Source organism: Haliaeetus leucocephalus, unplaced genomic scaffold (assembly GCF_000737465.1).
Source record: "Haliaeetus leucocephalus isolate CR32 unplaced genomic scaffold, Haliaeetus_leucocephalus-4.0 Scaffold1014, whole genome shotgun sequence".
Lineage (NCBI taxonomy): Eukaryota > Metazoa > Chordata > Aves > Accipitriformes > Accipitridae > Haliaeetus > Haliaeetus leucocephalus.
This window is the reverse complement of record NW_010973450.1, coordinates 1,296,926-1,304,431: the sequence shown is the minus strand read 5'-3', so window position 1 is coordinate 1,304,431 and position 7,506 is coordinate 1,296,926.

The window sequence follows — 7,506 nt, the reverse complement described above, 5'->3', positions numbered from 1 at the left end:
GGCAGGGGCGGCCCGGCCGCGGTGAAACGCCGAGGCAGGGCAAAGCGCCTCGGCTGGCGGCGCAGCGCAGTCTTTGGAGGAGCCCGGGACTCGAGTCACTGGAGTCGCACCTCGTCAAAAGCTGGATTAATTCACCTCGGCGCTGACGTAATCCCGCGCGCAGTATGGGGTGCCGGCGGCAGGAACGACATCCAGACCGGTTTCGGTGGGTGGAGAAGCAGACCAGCCTCCAGGCGCTCGGGGCCTTTTTCCAATTCCTCCTAACGACAGCCCCGGGCTGTTCGCTGGAGGAATGCACAAATACCCTCCACGCCGGGAAAACGTCCGATTTTGGTACTTGAGTCGTGACAGGAGTCGTGACAGGAGTCGTGTGCCACCCCAGCTGGGCCAGGCCGGGCGGAGGCTCGCACGCCCGCACACCTGCGCCCTGCCCGGGGGAAGCCCTCGACTCGGCCGCTGAGGCTGGCTTGCCTTCTGCTGAAGACGCGCTGGGGGAAAGCTGGGAAAAGGAGCAGCTTTTTGGTTAGAAAACAGGACGTAAACCGTGAATCGGCTCGGAATTCTGACATCGCCCTGAAAAACCTGTGTCTGCAAAAACGTTGAAACTCACCTGTGACTTGGTGACATCATAGAACTTAAACCTAGATAGAAGGAGAACAGAGTAGGTTTTAAAAAGCAAAACAAAACACGTGGTTCACGTTGTTCTGCCTGCGCAGGGTGCTGCCCTGCCTTCGCCCCAGTACGAGCTCTGCCTGGCTCCTGCTGCCCACACCACAGGTCCCTGCGCTGCCGGGAGGGGAGAGCCTCGGCAGCAGAGTCCCTGAAATAAGTAACACGGATACTTCTTCTGTTCTCTTACGTTTAATACTAATTACAATGTGCCCTTACTTCACTATCTGCTTCTCCGCAATTAAAATTTGTCTCCACTTGAGCTGGAAAAAAATAATGATCCCTATCTTGTCACAGTATGTGGAGCATCTAGCATGAGTAATTATTTACCTGCACTATTAAATGTCACATTGGATATGAATGTAAAATATAATTTAGAATGCTTTCCTAGTATTGAATCGCAAAACTGAATTATTTGTCAGGCTTCCTGCAAATGCATCACAGATCAAATCTAGGTGTGATTTCTGTGCCTGTGTAATGCACCCGACCTGGATCGGCAGAACAGAAATGCCTCCAATGCTTGAAGATGCTCAAGTCCTGTACCCTGCCTTCACAGCCCCGGACACTTTGCCATCCAGAGGTTTGGCGATGGGACAATGAGGCACCAAAGGACGTGGGGCACATGCCTATTCCTGTTCATCTTGGCCTTCACTCTCAAGTTTTCTGTCGCCCAAATCAGTGGTGAAACATTCAGGTCATTTACATCTAAGTGACCTTCAGGAAATGGCTAAGTAGCTGGGAGCAGCAAAAGGTTTGTTAGGCTGAACGTGTTTCCTCACACCTGGCTGAGAGGGCAGTTTGCGTTCATTACCTGCAAGATGCAAACTTGATTTCTCCACAGACTTTTAACTGAAAAAGAGTAACACAAAAAGCTTTGATGTAGAGACTGGGCCTGCAACACACACCAGCAATACAATATGGCAGATGCCTCGCTAGTGGGGCCCTGCCACCTAGCAACCCCTCGGAGGGCTTTCTTTAGGGCTGGAGACCAACTGGGGGGTTGCAGGAGAGTTCTGGGGGGCACGGAGCTGGCCCTGCGCTATGCATCTGTGACACAGGCGGTTCCTGAATGAGCAATGAGAGCCCTGTCCTCAGGGTAGAAAAAGCACACACATTTAGAAAAGTGTTCAAGTCACTAGGGTTGGCAGGAGCAAGGGGGGCTGGTTCGTCTCCCTGAGAGTATGTTTAACCAAAAACCCCACCGGGATTCTACTTGGCAGATGCCAAATCCTGAACTGATACTTAGGAAGTCTGAAAGCTGAGGTGATGATCGTGTTTGTTACAAGAAAGGAATTTAATTAGAAAAAAGAACTGTAACAAAAAGAAGGGCTATCATCAGACTTGATGGCAAGCTGTATTGCAAAGGCTGTCTAACCAATCCCCCCCTAAACATAGGCGTGAGTATGGAATCAGAGGAGAACGGGCCAGGGTAGCCTCGCGCAGGCTGTAATTCACTCTGGTGCATCAACACATGCCTGACTTCGAGCGTGCAAAGTTTCCAACTCAAGTTCAACAAAATAACTTGTTTATTTGAAGATGGGCACTCGCCTAAGCCCCTGGCTAAACTTGAAAGGAGAAGGGCCAGAAAAAAAATTGTTAGGTTTTTAATTGTTCTCTCCAGACTTGCAAGAGTTCATACATCGGTGAATCAGAAAAATTAAGAATAGATTAAAATTACTCTATTATCTTTTTAAAGATACTAAAAACCATTATTTATACTAAGCCTGCTTAGTAGGTAGTAAACAATCAGAAGAAAATACAGAAGAAAACATAAGGAACAGCCAGCCACGTGTTCGCACACATAAACTTTGGATGTATTCATTCTTCTGCCAGAAGAATCCAGGAAGAGCAAAAATCTTACTAAGAGTAAAATAAAGCAAAGCACAATGAAATTAAAATTGACAAATTTGTATGTCTCACAAATGAGACAAAGCTTCAAATTGCTACACCAGCTTTGAACAGCCAAAGCACACAAGGAGAAGCCACAAGCATAACCTAAAATGCTAGTTCAGTTGTCACTTAGGATTTCACAGCCTTATGCATTAATTATAAAGAAAATTCACACACAGCATTATTTCTAAAATTATCTTTCAACCTTCCACATGAAATTGCCAAGGAATTGGATATAGTTGCAGCATATTACTTAACTCTTAAATCCTAATTATTAATAACTGAGGTAATCAGCTTTTACAAGCCTATTCTCTTACACATACTTATTAACTATGATGCAATTACAAGACTAATTTTATTGTGAACAGCCACCTCAGTGTTCAATTTCATACACCGTGAAAAAGAAAGAAAACCCTTACAATAAAATTGCCATCATAAGAAATGTAAAAAACTGTATAATTTAAGAGAAGAAAGAAATTTAAATGTAGTTATTAACACCTCATACAAAGCAAGGTCTCAGTATCAAATCACTGAGATACTTTTCCAAAAGTGAAAAAAACCTGAAAGGAACTAAGTAGCAGCAGGGAGAACGTTTCCTCCTTCTATAGGGCCCACTACAGACAAAGCACAGTTGCTTGCCAAGTGTAAAACCTGAAACACTGTACACCCCGTGATGTAGACGGAAGAAATCTGCCAGTAAAGCTTTCAGCCATGTCTTCACAGCAATCGGGTTAATCCAGTTAATGACCTTGAACATTTACCAGTGAAAATTTTAAGTCAATCCACCATTTCCTAGCTAATACAAAAGACCTAAAAGCTAGTGTTATGAATTTGCACCAAACCAGAAAGCAGTTCTGTACCTGCTTGCCACTAAACTTCCCCTGACATCCAGAAGACTACATTTATCATAACCAGTATGAGACAGATCAAGATTAGAAGACACACATAGATATTTTCAGTGGTGAATGTGGTTATTCCCTGAAAATCTACTAAGGAAAATAGAGGATTATTCATCTTTTCCCCACATCCAAATCAAGAGCACACTTTTCCTCTCTGTGAAGTCAAAGAGAGAAAGCATTCGTGAGACTCTGGCTTTATTTATGAATTAAATGCCCGTGCTTCACAGTCCCAAATGCAGTGCTCATTGTATGCGTCCTGTAGGATAATTTTAATAGATGGCAGTGTAATCAGTATCATACTCTACACATTTTAGTTATATTAAATACACCATTTTCTTCCCTCCAACTCAGTACAGCAGAATTATATCTTGTCACTCAGATCCAAATGAGAGATTCTCTCAGGATAACAAGCCAACAAGTCGGGAAGATTAAATATAGCTTTGGAAAGGTTACAGGTTTCAATATATACATTTTTGTAAGATCTTAATGTAAAAACCAAATTCAAATTTTCATGCAGTAACTTACAGGAGATGTGTAAAAAGTCAGAGTTGGGACTGTGCTTTCTGGCAAACAACAGAAAAGTAAGAAAAATACTTGGACACTTTGTATGTTCAATTTCAAAAACATTTAAAATCTATCATCAAGCTCAGGGCTGTCTCTCTGGTGTGTGATGAGCTATAGCTCTTCAGCCTTGCAAATACCTAGAGATGTTCAGGGAACACCTGTAATTCAGTGTTTTTAAATAAACTGACTTACTCTGTTTGCTGTATCAGTGCTTCTTAATCCATACTTTTATCAGTCCTCTCTATCTCCCAGTCAGTTTTAGGGTGTAGGGAGGTGTGAAGCAAGAACCTGTGCCAGTGGAAACTGACTGCAGCAGAAGTAACTCCTGTGCATGTGCTGCGAGTTGCGTTACTTTGGAAGCTGTCCTCTCCCAAAACCAGGTCCTGAACTAGCCATGCCCTTAAAACTTCGGAACAGTGCAGGTGAGCTTCGCTGCTCTTTGGGGTCCGCAACTTTTTTGCTGCAGCCAGCCTCCTGCAGTTGGCATTTTCAGCAACACCTGTCCCCTTCTGTGCCTACAAGCAGAGGTGAAGGGGATGAAATGGCCCTAAGGGAAGTGCCTAGCTGCTGTTTAATCTGCAATGAAATCAACTGTATGTCCCATCTGTATTAACTGGCAGCTAGGAAATATTAATATAAATTGTATTCTTTTTAAACTCTTCTCTTTTCATGACTTCGGGCAGTCTGTTTACAGTCAGCTCAATAAGAGCCAACTGTTCTCAGAAGATTAGTGGAAGTCTCTATCTCGTAATTAGCATGCATGAAGGAATAAGACTCTTACTGTCTCACAAAAACCCCACCACAACAACAGGAGTGACAGAGGTCACCACAAACTGAAGAAAAGACGAGATGTAAGTATGATGGAGCCAGGCCACTGGTGAAATACTTCTGTTACTCTTTTCTCCACTCTGGCAGGGACATGAACTGCAAGGGAGTGAAGCTTTTTGCCAATGAGAGTAGCAGAATTTTACTGAACAGGACACTTGTTACTCCAGCAACACAGCCAAACTCAATGCAGTCACAGCCATGCCACGTAGAAAGGGTAGCTTCTCCCCTCCTCTTTCTTTTCTATACAACTGTAGACTGTGAGATTTTACTCGAATAATGCTCAGTTAAACTTTAACTATAAATCAATCAAAGACAGCAGAAGATAGGTTAATTATTTCTATTTTCCTCTTAATTGTTTTTGCTGGTTTTAAAATAATCAGCAATAGTAGAAAGCCTTGCAGCATTAACGAAAGGCTTTTAGGGGAAAACCGAATCACATTGTACTGCAGTAATAAAGAACTTGTTAATGCTCATGGAGTATCAAAGTTGAAACAAGATGCTATTTTTACTGTTAAACTGGGATGTAGCTTGGAACAGAAGAGCAGAAAAAGAGTAAGAAAGAACAAGTACCCTGAGAAACATGACTAATGATTGAGGTACTGCTACCTCTGATTCTTGTAATGCAAGTTATAAATTTCTTGTCTACATGATCATAAAAATAACCTTATGTTTACTAACACTTAAGCTGATATTACTTGTTACCCCAATGCTTTCACAGCAGTACTTCCTGATAATGTCTCTTCATTTATCACATCAGAAGTGGGTCCAGAGATCATCTGCTGCGAGAAAAGGAAGCTACCTGACAACTCCATCATTTGTAGAGGTGCTTGGGAATTTTCCAACAGGAAATATTTGAGATTTCAATATCTTAACCAAATTTTGCATGTGTATGTGGTATTTCAAATTTTGATGTGAAAGCCATTTCCTGCCTTGCTTGAATTATATGTCCTCCTTTGCTGTTACTTTTTATTTTCCAACAAAGTTTATATCTACAATATTTTCACTAGTAAAACTCTCATGGACTTCAATATAAATAATTAGGTCCAGTAGTATTAGGCCTGTCTATTGTTAAAGTAGGTGATTTCTGTAAAAGGTTATGAAACTTTCCAAAAGTTACACCTATTTCTAATTTTTGTTCAGCGAATGTGTAATGAATCTGAATTTTAAAGGAGAATTGTGAAACTGAAAACGGGGTCCCTTCATCTCCAGCTTATTCATACACATTGTTTTTCCAGTTTTAGGATTCCATTTACATGTTTGAAATTCTGACAGTCAATTTCATCTCAGGAATTCTAAGAACATCCTTTCTATAGGAGAACAATTGAAGTCTCTGAAAAATGTAGATATAAATTCTTTTAACTGATTACTATAGTTCATAAGATGTTGCTATTTAAACAGTTTAGCAGGAAGATACGGTACTTCAAACATTTCCTGACACAAGGACTGAAGCCTTGCTTGCCATAGCTGAAGACATTTTGTGGTTGCTATTAGAAACTAAAGAAAGCTTGGGAGCCTGCACAAACATGTCTTTGCAGCTAAAGGACACTATTTTCTGTGTCTGCTCTTTCTTTATTCTTTCTTTGTCCTCATGTTGCACAGAAAATGCCTGAACAAGTGACAGGAGGAAGAGAAGATCATTATTGTGGCTATGTCTCCAAAGAGCTGCTTCTTATTCTTTAAGTTTGTTTTTTGTTGGGGATTGTTGTGGTTTGGTTTTGTTTTTTTTTAAGGAATGAACATTCTGCTCATACAGAAATTAAATTATAAAATTTAGGAACCACTATGTGGTGGCAGTCTCTCTGTGTTGCCGGACCTGGCCAGCCCGCCCTGCAGTTTCAAGTGAGACGCGGTTCCGCTTTCCCACTGCTGGTTGCTGAACCTTCATACCACGTAACTCCACAGGAGCACTGTGAACTCAGTGCTATGGCCTCTACAGATAGGGTAGCTGTTGTAAATGGAGGCTGAGATTTTCAAACCTGAATCCCTCAGGTTAGATACCTAAGCCCTACTTAATGGCTTACCTAAATTGGGCTGATTTTCAGAAACACTGAACCTGGTTTAGTTTCAAACAACTGGACAACTGATTAACCCACAGTTATGCACCAGATTCCCCCTTTGTTGCATTAAAATGCTGGAATTTTATGAATGCCATAGCAACAGAATCAGAAAATGAGGAAATCTGGACTGTGACGCATGAAAGCTTGTATCTGTTTTTCTCTAACAAGCTGAAACTCTGAAGTGTGCCTTTCCTCCTTAAATTCAAGTTTCCCATTTGTACGCTCTACATTCAGATTCCATGCTTCGCTTAGCTTCTTGGCTGAAGTTCCTTCAGTGGAAACTATGCATCAATGCATGCATAACGGGTGAGATCCTGGTTCTGCGAAAGGCTGTGGGAGTTGTATTATTGACTTCAACAAGACCATGATTTTGGCTGCAGTAGGACTAATTGGACCTGAATAACCGTGAGTTTGATAGAATTCCCGATCTACTTAGTGAGAGGCCATTCTCAGATTTCACCAGTCCCTTCTACAGCGCAGTGTGCTATGCACAATATATTGTCCAAATAATGCGTCAATAGCAGTATATGTAAGATTGTCCCTTTCCTAAACATTTTGAAAAATTGGCACTTATTATCTTTCCTCTTCAAGCTATTAGA